Genomic DNA, 13072 nt, shown 5'->3' on the forward strand with positions numbered 1-13072 from the left:
ATTAATAGAGATAATGTGCTGTATATAAGTTTATAACTGGGCTCTTGTCTTGATGTTTAACCCTTTCTTAGGGAAAAACACTTCTGAATTCCTGCTTCGTAAAGATGGTATCGATAAAATGTTCATCAAACGTGATTCAAGAATAAGTATCATTCGGGAAAGATTGAGATATTATTTGAAATTCCCATTCGTAGAGTAGCTACAATAACAGCTGTACATTTGAGCAATGAAAACTGTTTGTGTGTGGAGCTGGTGACTATATACAACCAAACATCAGCCTTAAATCATGATGCTGCCCATCTTTTACCGTAGAGTTGTGTTACGAACAGTTTCTGCTTTAAATTGTTTTGTGGCTTCAAAAAAATACATGTTATCTCGCAAGTGAATATAGGTCTTCATGCTCTGCAGATTCTTTACTTACACTTGTCTCATACATTTTTAAATAGAGGCTTCTTTGTGCTGTATAGAGACTAATAAATCATCAACCCCAATATAATGGCATTTATTTTATCAGTGTTGGCATTAACGTTTGGCAATAACTTACAACAAATGATGAAGATGTTTCACTGCACTGACAGGTTTTACATCATAACATGTTTTACTCAGTCTCCTTTATTAACCACATGTCATGGATCAGTTTCCCTGATGTTTGTTTATGTTTTGTGTTTAAGAAATGAATATAAAGCTGATAAACTGTAAGCAGATATTTGAAACTTTCTAAAATCAATATCAGTGTCAACCTCTGGTAGTTGGGTAGCCCTCGGAAGAGTGAAGATAATTTCCTATTGTCTCAATTATTTTAATAATTGAGACATATTTTGATTGTGTGTGCCCCATTCACCGTTAGTCATTATTTTGTATAATAATATAATAGTGTTAGCCTCATAGAATACATGCCTATGTCATATTTTTGCCAAATTGAGATATCTGCCTAACTATACTCACCTAACCCCGCTGATTTACTGAGCATTATTGCCTATATGCCATCAGCCTATCAGAATGTTTGTTATGTTTAAAAATCACTATTCACATTCCTCACAGTTCACAGTATATTTATAAAACAATATACTGTATGTGATGTGATGTATTTTGCTTGCTGCTGTGAGCAATCCTGTGACACAATGGCTAGTAAGCGTTAATAACATTCCACAGCTCATGTTCAACCGGAAAAAAGTAATGGTAATATTTAATTTCAGTGTGATAATCTGAAAACACTGTATTAGAGTGTCTTCAGGGTATTGTTTAGTAATAGTCACCTGAGCAGAGTTTAGAAAACCACATGGGTTAGGGAGGCGACATTAACTTTTTTAGTTGGCAACACACTTCAGTGGGCTTCCGTCCTCTGCTAAGACTCAGAGCTGCTAATGTGAATGTGTTATGACCACACATGGTGGGAAAGATTTCTATGTGTATGCGCTGATTGAGCAGCTTTCATGGAATAAATTGGCAACCATGTTCGGATTCCTCATTCCTTGTTTAAAACGTCTGTGGCTAACACTCCATTAGCAACCTAACACTGCGCTGTGCTCTGTTTGTTTTATTAAACACTGGTGAGGGTCTGCTGAATATTATCTGCCACTGACAGCACTGGCAAAAAGCCCATGAACGTGAAGACTTCCGCCTATCTTTTTACTTTGAAACTTCAAACTTTGTGCACAGGTTGTTCTTTATCTCTATGTTGACGGAAAATATCTGATCATGTTTTTTGGGAATAAGCATCATATTGATTCATTCAGTATACAGTATTGTGATATGATCAATACTTTTAAACCCTTGCCTTTACCAGTTTGGCACTTTGGAGTTATAGTGGACTCTCTTTAATTGGAAGTTTATTTAAAAAAGCTTACAGATTAAGATAATTCCAAGTTTAATCAGTTAGGTCTCCTAATAAAACCTACTTTGTTGTCCAGTTATTTAGTTATATTTAGGAAAATCCAACACAACTTAAATATGTCGATATTTAGCAGAGTCGCCCTGATACTTACATCCATGCAGTTTAAGTGATTGACCTAATATAAGCAGCACAGCACAGACTGATGTGATACACAGCTTCACAGCCCATATGTACTAATGTAATACTGTCAAGGTGATAAGCTTTAAACAATGATCTGATTTGGGAGATTCTGACTATTATTCACTGTCTACCAGCTGCCTGTAATTCAAATTTGACAACTGAGATAGATGCTTGTCTTACAATCATAAGCAGCAACACCCAAATGTTTCTTATGGTGCCAGGGCCCTGATCATTGGTGGCCCATGGAACAAACCTGTTGTAGAACATAAACAAAGACAATAGTTTGCAGATCAGAAAATCTCCAAACAATTAAGCAAATACTATAAAATAAATGCACAGAGATGAAGTTGTTTAGTACACTTCCCAACATGGAAAGGGTCCACTTTGGTGTCATAAATCAAAAAACCCTAGATAGGAACTTTGGCATCCTGCTTGCTTTGCATTAAACTAAACATCACCGAGCTCAGAAACTCATTTCATGGCACATTCCCTCTTCTCTATGGTCAATATGGAACATTTTGCTGTACTTCAACTCTCCGCCCTCCTGCTTACTTGTCATTTATCATCCATACTTGACCTCTTACTTCGCTCAAGAGGCCTAAAGCACACTGCACATTAGTCATTACTCATATAGAAACAGTCGAAGGGGAATTTGAGAACAAAGAAGAGATGTAGTAATGAGAAACGGTCTGTCTGTCCTTTCAGGGGATTGAGAATCAGACATTCATCTCTTTGATGTTTAATATTTCCTTTTGAAAAGATTTGAGGAGATGATACATTGCTTTATGTGTTAGCAAATCTGATGTTGCTGAAGCTGCTGTCATTATATCATGTGGTGTCAATTTTCACACTTTTACCTTTTCAGCATGGGATACATTTACATTAATTAAAAGAAATCCTCATGAATATGTATCTACACATTGCTCTGGACTACATGACAGTTGCGTTCTCCTCAAAGATTTTTGAAGTATAACTGAGAATGTGACTTTATCTAACAGGGATGGTCTTGATGATAAAAGAGAACAAACACACTGCCACACAAGTTAGCTAAACTACAAACAGGCATACTTAATACAGAGCTATCAGGACTTGAGATTCAGTCAGACATTCATGAAAGCCTAAGAAAGGAGGTACTGCAAATACATAATTTCCTAAATAATTGTAAATCAAAGGAACTGTATTTTAAGCACTCAAACACATACTTGACTATTTTGTTAAAACGTTCGTGCTGGTGAACACCGACATTATAGTAAAGGCCATTATAAGTTAATGATATAATGGTTATCTTGATTAAGGGTAAGGCATACTGTATACTGGATGGTGAAAATATACCACTGTTTTGTTCTCTCTGCTTGTTAAGTGTTTCGCCCCCAAAGTGTCAGACAAATATATATTTTATTGCAGCTTTAAGTACACCTGAAACAAAGTGAGCATTGATCATTTACTAAACTACCCCAAACCTTCACAAACAACACAAACAAACAAACAGGTTTCAATGTAACCGGTTTTTTTCCTCATTGGAAGGTGTGTGTGGTTAATTCATGGTATGTAGGATTAATCTCTCACTTTTTATCAGATGTTTAACTGTATTCCTGGGGAGAAAGGTGTTCAGAGTATTATAATTGTGACACATAACCACTTTCATTTTTGTTATGTAGGTGTTGAAACACCAAGCCCTAGGTGCACTCTTTCAATAAGTAGTGCAAACCTCTGCTGCTGGAGGTTGTCACTTAATAAAAGTATGTATTTATGTGTCCATTAAGAGCCTTTGTTTTACTCACTTACCCCATTCTCAGTCAACATGAGTAGAATGAGGTTTTATCCACAGTAGATTAATTTCTCACATAGGAAAATATCCTCTGTAATGTTGTAGAAAGAAAGCAACACATTAAATTGTTACAGCTCACCGCACGTCTGACAGCAATTCATGAGTTAAATAGATTGAGCTCGGTCTCGCCTTCCTTTGTGAGGTTACATTGAGGATATTACAGAAGGCTGTTTTCCATCACAAAGAAGACGCAGGGTCTCCTAAGCAGATGGATTTTTTAATTAACAAAAAGCCACTGACTCTGTTAAAACACTATGAAGTCTTATGGGAGCAATCACAGGGCAGCGCTGTGATATGTTGTTGATACTCTATTACACAATGTAAATGCTAAATTATCTAAATTAGAATTTTGAATTAAACAAAAAGTTATTAGCAAATAATTGATCGGGTAATGCTTTCTGATTGTTACATTGTTGGAATTTTATATTTTACATTCCAAACAGTCAGTGTGTAACTATAGCCTTAGTTTGATGGTTGTTATTTAATGACCTTTTGTGATGGGCAGGGTGTGCAGGTTGAGGGAGTAGACAAGGTGCCATATGTGCTGACAGTGAATATATTGTATGTTGCTCTCTGCAGTGTTGACTCTGGGAAATATTGTATATAGTTGACATGTTATTACCTGCAATCTTATGGCCACATAGAATTCAAAAACCACATGTGGGTGTTTTGAAACCCTGCATTTGCCAAATATTGGAGTTTTGCCATTCAATAATGGAAAGTCAAACCAGATCCATAAAGGGATCTTTGAGATACATGAGGACACAGAATGTATTTTTAATGTGAAAAGCTGTGTATTTAATTGGGGGCAGCACAACTGAGGCAAAGACATGTTCGCACCAGTTGAAAATGTTTCATCTTGATTGCTTTTTTAAAGAATGAATTTACTTCGTAAACTTACAGAGAAAAGAGGAAAAAGAAGATGTACTCAATAGAAATTACAGAAAGCCCTGGAGTTTCTCTTAAGTTGTGAGGTGAGCCACCACAGAATCAAACAAACCCTCCCACAAATGATCAGTGTGTATGCTAGCTTGCCTAACCTTCACAAACAGTGTGTGGAGTTTAAAAAACGGACAGCACAAATGGTCCTGTGATAAACGTTGTGCCGATAAAGCAATTTGAAATCAACCTATTACATCTTAACAGAGCTTAATTTAACAGGTTCAATCGGGAACCATTAATATGTCGAGCTGCGTATTTTATAATTGGGGTAAACAACATCAAAGCCAAACAAATGATTACGGTTTTCTCTGAGTTTCTCTTCATTTAACAAATTAGGAAATTTCACAGGTCAAAAAAGTCCATTAAAAGGTGCTTTATCCTTCTTTTTTAACCAGTAAGAGTTTTTCAGAGACAAGTTGTCCTCCGTACATACTTGATTTGACACACATCTCTGATTTGTATTTTTACTCTTTTCATCTTCATTGTTAAAGTTTTGTTTTAAGAACCATGACTCGTCTGTTGTCAGTGTTCTTTGACAGTTTGGCAGCATAATCATAATCTGCATGTTGCAGAGTTTTTGTCTGCCTGATTTATCCCTTTCCAACTGGGATGACAGTGATTTTATGTTGCGATTTTTCTTTTTGGTCTTTTTTTCTTTTCTAGTCTATATGTAAAGTAGATACACAGTAAATATAAACCCTAAACTTAAATCTGATTTATTTTGTCATGTATTTAAGACAAGCTTGTTAAACCTGATCAAAATTGATTGACCATATTTTAAAGGTGTTTGCTGTAGTTTTTGCCAATACCTCCCCGTAAACATGTCTCAAAGAAGAATCCCAAGCAAAGACTACTAATGATCAAATAATACATTTTGGGATCTGCATAAAATCAGCCAAACATTAAATGCTGTGTGTGGGTGTGTGGGGGGTATACAAAAACACCATGCATGCTCAATAAACACTCAATGGGGCATTAAAGCTTATAACCCCTTTACTATTCCTTTTTACGAGGTAATACATGCAGTTTAAATGTGGGGTTTCGTCTCCGTCTGCAACAGAGCACATCCTGGACCTGAGCCCAAGCCTCTCATCACTGATGCTCGGCATGTTGGTGCTGAAAAGAGAGAGCTCCCAACAAAGAGGTAAACTGAGGGCAATTGCTCAGTGTGAACACTGTAAAGTAACTCATCAGCAAAACAGCAGCCTGCCACCCCAGGACAGCAACCTGGTGTGCTCAGGTCACGCTTTTCAAGAAAATTACAATGGAGGAGTGTGCAATCTGTGAGGAATCTGGGGAGTATAATTCAGTTTAACTTGAGTATCCCTGAGAACAAACTGGATCTGCCCCTGGGAGGGTGTGCTCTCAGCTGATAGCTAACTGTCACTAACACTGAATTATGTAAAGAACACACTTACAGTTCTCTAATGTGTTACATACTAGCACTGTGCCTGCAGTGCATACTGTTACAAACTGTGTTGAATGTTAATTTGTGAGTGTAAAATCATCACTCAAAGTTTGAACAGAACTTGAAGTTAGAGCATCTTTAACCTCTGTAATATGATGATTCTTCAAGTGGACTGAGAGTTGGGAGACGTTTAATCACACCCTTCACAACGATTTGTTGAGATATCTTTGGCATGTAACAAGAAAAAAGGGAGCAATAACCACAAGGTCACAGCACTGTTAAATGTATTTGGGAAAATTGTCTTTTTTAAATTGAGTTATCTGAAATAGACTTTAATAAAGTTTTTCAAAATCGCTTCAGCTGCTAACCATTTGTGGTCTTTAAAATGACCCCTTATGGCATTAAGTGCATTTCTCTTGGTGTCTTAATGCAGTGCATCCAGCCAGCTCCTATAATGGGATTGTGCCTCTTTTCTGTCCTTAAACTGGAAGTGTCTAATGTATTTGAGGAATCTACTGTCAACAATTTACTCTTTTCAGTGCAGCAAATTATCATTTTTTGGCATGTTGGCTCGACCCATGTATCCTGACAGAAGTGGTTATACCTCCCTTTGTTGTTTAAAATTATTTGGGCTGCAAACCTAGCTAGATGACATCCTGAGGAGTTGCCTCAGCTCCATAGGGAATGATGTTCTTTGCTTCAAGGCTTTCAGGTATATGCAGTTCAGGATTTTAAAAAACCTGATCTAGAACCACGGAAACTTTTGAAACTGATGTGACTTGAACTTGCGCCTTTTTTGAGATACCAATGCAGCTTGCTAGCTTTTACCATAGGAGCTGCCTATGGTGCTGTGTGATGAGGGGCTCACAGGGTCTGTGCTTCTCGCACAGAGAACACATTTCTCTTAACAGCTTGGCTGAAATTAGGCCACCAGATGGCATCTCTGCATCTCTCCTGACACTTGATTTAGATCCGATGCCTGTGGTCTATCCTCTCAAGAACCACGACTCTCATGTGGAGGGGAATCAATATTGGATTTCTTCTTTTTGGTTTGTGTCCACTTGAAAAAAATCTTTCACTATATAAACCTCTCAGGAAGATACACAACTATACATGGCACTAAAAGGTATCGCTTGAGTTAAATGATACAGCAGATGTATGCTTTTCAAACAGGTGAAATCAAAAACATGCTGAATACAAGAGATTGCGGTGGGGAAATACTAGCAAATATTTTAAATGTCCATGGGAAGGGCATTTATGGTCATTTAAAACCGCCTGTTCTGAAGTACTTCTGCCTCAAAGTCTATATTATTGCCTGGTCTTTAGTGAAGTGACGGGATAAAGGAAACCAACACGTGTTATGACTCCACCTCCACTAGAGCTACAGTAAATAGAAAATGGTGAAAACCCCCCACTTTTCTCTTTCTGCGTCATTTCTTGAAGGCCACATATTGTGATAGCTCTTAGATAGAGGTCAACACATTTAGAAGGTGGTTCATTGGAGCTGATGTGCAGCCCTGTCCCTGTGAAGGCAGGGTATAAAAGAGTGAATATCAGGACAGAGCAATGTAATTTATGTATGTTTGTGTCTTCAGGTGTGATGTTATTATTGTGACAAGCTATACGAAAAGTCATGCTACCAAATATAAAATACACCCTCTTGCACAAGCCTTCTATATTTCGTTCATATGGACATCACTCAAATTGAACAATTATGACAAAACGGTCAAAATGTCCGGGCTGCAATACTATTGAAAGGAGAAACTAATGAGCAGTTAAACTCCAGCAAAAATCCCTTTGTAGGTGGAAGAATAGTTGTGATTAAATATTTAGACATTTGATTTAACACTACTGAGGTTTATTAGATCTCGAAACCAAGAAAAGCCTGCATTTGTACAGTGCTTACGTGAATCTTGCCCATGTGCCACCTGTAGGACCGATCAAAAGGGGGAACTGCAGTTGAAATGTATTTTTAGAATTAGCATCATAAGCACTTTAGAAACACTGTTAATTCAGCAGCAATTAATTTTGAACTCCAGTCCAGTGCGTACTCTACCAGAAAGAGGATATTTTTCAGTCATATTTGCCGTGAATAGCTTTGAGTCTACCCTGCCTTTATGGTAACTATGTCTGGGAGTAAAAACTAGGAAACACTGGAAAAGCTCCGCAATTGTATGAGCAACACTGAAAATGATTTACCAACATGCGCAAAGGGTAACATGCTGAAAGTTACATTTACATTGAGAACTTAATTGCTCTCTATTGGAAAGGCTTACCCCTGAGTTTACATGTTAACGCTCAAGAAGAACAAAAGTATTGGTCATTTTAACAAGGTGCACCAAAACAGCATAATGACAGTTATGACTAGAACAAAATGGGAAAATGTAACTGCTGTTTTTTGCAGGACCTCGACCCCCCCATAACCTTAAACTAATGTTTATTATTGTAACCATGACAACAGAGCTCCCCTCACATTAGCTACATTGCCGTTTTAACCCTGGAAGAATGCAGTTAGAGGCAGGGGAGTGAGACGGCCTTAAACGAGTTTTATTTTCTGTGAAAAAGAAATAAAAAAAACACAGTGTATCGATCCAAGTGAATCTATGGCGCAGGAAACAAATAAATGATGTAAGATAAACTTGTCTATGGCACTCACACATCAAAGGGGATTCCATCTTCAGCAAAAAGAAAACGCCAATGGGGGAACATATATACATAATTATATGGAATATCCTGCTGGCTAAAGCCTCTCCACTGCTGGGATTGGGGGAGGAAGGCAACACTCTGGATAGCTCCCTCACAGCTCCCAGGAGTAGGATCAGCACCTTGGAGAGCTCCACAGTGAACAGTCCTGACAAACAAAAATCACAGCGTTTCTCTATCCTTCACAAAGTAGAAGAAAAAAAAGCCAAATCATGATGTTTCCCTGAAGCCAAGCAGGTATTTCTCCCCTTAAATCTTACCAAATCTTAATCATAGCATTGAAACAGATTTATACAACAATGATGAGTAATGGATGTGTAAGGATAAATGATGAGGAACGATCGGATCTGAATTCATTTCTGTGTCATTCTGGAGGGGATGAACATGCTGTGCACTTTTTTTGGTTTGAGGATGAGTTTTTTTTATAGATATTTTGGCTTTTTTGCCATGCCAAAATAATGCATTGTAGGGAAACTGCTATCCCCATCCTGCAGTTTACATGTCCTTGAGCAGGATACCTAATCCCAAACTGCTCCAACTGTGTGTGTGTGTGTGTGTGTGTGTGTGTGTGTGTGTGTGTGTGTGTGTGTGTGTGTGTGTGTGTGTGTGTGTGTGTGTGTGTGTGTGTGTGTGTGTGTGTGTGTGTGTGTGTGTGTGTGTGTGTGTGTGTGTGTGTGTGTGTGTGTGTGTATCGCTCCTGATGAGTAAGGTGTCACCTTGTATGGTAGACTCGGCCACCAGTGTATGGCTCTGTGTAAATGGTTGAATACTGAATTACACTAGAAAGCTCTATATCAAATGCAGTCAATTTAATAACGGAACAGTGGGCCTGGTCACATACTGCACAACCTGCACTGTAAACAACAAGCTATTCTTAAAAGCTCTCCGGTTTCATTGTTTTGCAGAGTTAAAGCCACGACATGGCTGCCAAGGCTAAATTATATCCCCAGTAAAAAATGTGTGTATTGGAGATTGTGTTGCACACAATTTATTTCTTATGTCAGCATTCAGGTCGGGGTTTTGGATGAGCATGTAGTGTGTCCGACCATGACTCAATAAATAATCCAAAGCTTTGTAATATCCTCTATCTGTTGGAGATAAGACTCAAATTGTACTGTAGCCTAATTTTATCTAGCCTCATGACATTATCTCCAAGCACACATGAGAAATAATAGCCTGATAATTTGTCTTTTTTCTATTTAGTTTTCACATCATTAGTTAGTCTGACATGTTTGTGTTAGGGACTGACTTATTGCTGTAACACAAACTACAATTTCTAACCTTTTAACTTGTGCATCACAGAAATAGTTTATTTAAGAGATGTTATTGCTGTAAGGCCTGTAAGGTGTTACAACAACCGGCACAGATGCGACGATCGCTACTAGGCCAGTTGCCAGTTTTGTTAGTGATGGGGTTTGAATCCGAAACATGGAAGATAATGTCCCCTTTTTTAATCTCTTTAACCCAGAACTCTGATTGGCTCAGTTGCCTTTCCAACAGAGGGGACAACTATAGATCTTGTTTACGAGAAACTATCTGAGATGTGGCCGGCATTTCAGAGGTCTGGGACCAAGCTAGAGACACAAGTCAAAGACCGTGTGTCCACACAACAACAGGTCAATTCAATTTGAACTGGGGCAAGTCAGTGCAATTCAAAACGGGATATACTGGTGGTACATCTGTTCCACTACGTGATAGTTACATTGTGGCTGTTGACCTGTATCACATGCAATTTCACTCCCTCTTTGTTTCCCTGCTACTGGCCACTGTCATATTCAATACGAAATGTTTGTCGTATGTTGCTCTATTTTTATTGTCATACTCTGTAAAGCACTTCAGGCTGCTTCGGGCATGAAATATAAATAAAGTTATTTTTGTATTATGTTAATACAATTTAATGAATGTCGATAAAAAAAAGGTGAAGACCTCACTAAGCAAGACATTATTTAACATACATGTAAAAAAAATGTCAACTTACTGTGGTGCTGTAGTATTATGGAGAGGATTACATTTTATTATAGCCTAAAAGAGATTTAGCACATATTGTCGTTTCATTGTGATCCGCCCATGTTTTTCACAGTACTGCTCATGGTGGAGGCAGATCGCATGTCATATGAATTTCTGTGGAGTCTTAAAGGAGTTATTTGCATTTACATTTATGCTAAGCACTATTATCAAAACCTAAATGACATCAGCACCAAAACATTACACCCAACACATCAGCGCATCTCTACTAAAAACATGTTTTTAGAGAAATAGTTCAGGTATTTCAATCAGGTTCTCATTAGGTTGTAACCTGTCATGTAGACATTCATATTTGGACTATTTGAACTGTGCAGTCAAGCTTCAAAATTCTTAAACCTGTTTGATGTCACACAATTAGAGGATGATTGGCTGTGATGTTGCCTCAGGGTGCTGTGAAGAATCCACAGTTTAGCATGTCTCTCAAAAAAAGCTTGAGGAAAGGCTTATTTAGGCACCATGACACAGAGAGTGGAGTAGGAGGCAGAGGATAAAGAAGCTAATCTTGTCAGCCTAAAGCCTGCTCCTCATTCTGAACAACACTGCAGTTTGGTATTCTTTGTCCCGGCATTTAAATGGAAATATTATGAGACTTGGGCCTTTAAGGAACATTTCACAGCTGTCTCTGCCCTGAGAGAAAGCAGACAATTTAGCATTAGGGATTCTGCAAATGTGCTGCATGTGTTTATCTGTTCTAATGACCTTAAGAGTATGGATATTACCAGCATACTAATCACCTGTGTGTGAGCCGTTCTGCTGTTTTGCATTCAAATAGCTGCTCAGGCACAACATACATGAAAGGAGTCCGGTTGGTTTTGTCTTTTTGTTATTTTCTCTCTTCCCACCTTTCTGAGCTGAAATGAAATATGATGCGGTATACTGGAAATGTGAAAGGAAATGCCACAATTACAGGAGTAATACAAGTCAATGAGTTCAGCCTCCTGCTATAGCAAGAGAAAGGTGACAATGAGGTTAATTTGCAGAGATTAAAACCTCTTGTGAGTGTGTTCAAACCTTACCTTGACAATAATGTCACAGATAGTGTAACACAGTTAAACAAAAACCTACAAACCAGCCTGCTGCCACACTGTGGAGGTACTGCTCCTGCTTTTGTGTTACTTGTTGCCTACATACTTTTACAATCTTTATTGTACCTCATTTATGTTATTCCACATTAAGTTTAATATGTAAATAATAAGTCAATTGCAAGAACCTGTTTGAAAATGTATCAATTTAGAAAGATTGACTACTGACTTTTTTGTAAAATGTATGTAGTTCAATATTTTTTTCCTCAGCATTTATACCCATTGCAAGTGTGGCTGCTCTAACTGCAACTTTATTGCATCAGCCACAAACAAAAGTGTACAACCACACAAAGACAAACCCCAGATCCATAAAAAAAATCACTATATAAGCCATACCAACAACATATTTATTAACCTCAAAGGTGTGTGCAGTAGCTGTTGATACATGGGTTCATTTTAAGACACTGCAACATACCCTTTTGCTGTGTATGTATTATTCATACATTTTAGCAGCACAATGAGCAGTTTGTAGATTTGGAGCTGCCAATCATCGGCATTATTTAAGTGGTCTGGCTTCTCATTGAACGGGGGGGATACATGAGGGCGGGCTGCTTCATCACTCTTCTCCTCTTCCACTAAAAGGCTCTGACATATCTCCCTGGAGCCCTACAGCCAGCCTGGTGCTCTCAGTACACAACGTAATGGCTGCTGTCACTGCACAACTCATCCATGATAGCCTGCTCAGCAGCAACCCAATTACCACTTTTTTGAAATAATTTTGATATACAATGAATGTCACTGTTTCCTTAGTGTATTCATGCGCTTTAATTAAAAGTGGTGCACTCGTATTTATAACCCCATGTTATTCAAGATAAGCATTACGAACTAGTTTTTTTCTGGAAATCTTAAGCATATTTATTTGTTCTTCCAAAGTGAATTTTAAGTCACCTTATTAGCTGTCATCTTTCAGCCATCACTTTTTTTAGATCAATTGAATATACATGTTTTTTTCCCAGCATTACACAATGAAAATCACTGTTTCCTCAGTTTACGCAATTGTATTTAAAACAGTGCTCTTGTATTTATAACCCCTCGCACCAGCATACATAATAAATATGCATCAACCTTTT

Source organism: Eleginops maclovinus, chromosome 4 (genome assembly GCF_036324505.1).
Source record: "Eleginops maclovinus isolate JMC-PN-2008 ecotype Puerto Natales chromosome 4, JC_Emac_rtc_rv5, whole genome shotgun sequence".
Lineage (NCBI taxonomy): Eukaryota > Metazoa > Chordata > Actinopteri > Perciformes > Eleginopidae > Eleginops > Eleginops maclovinus.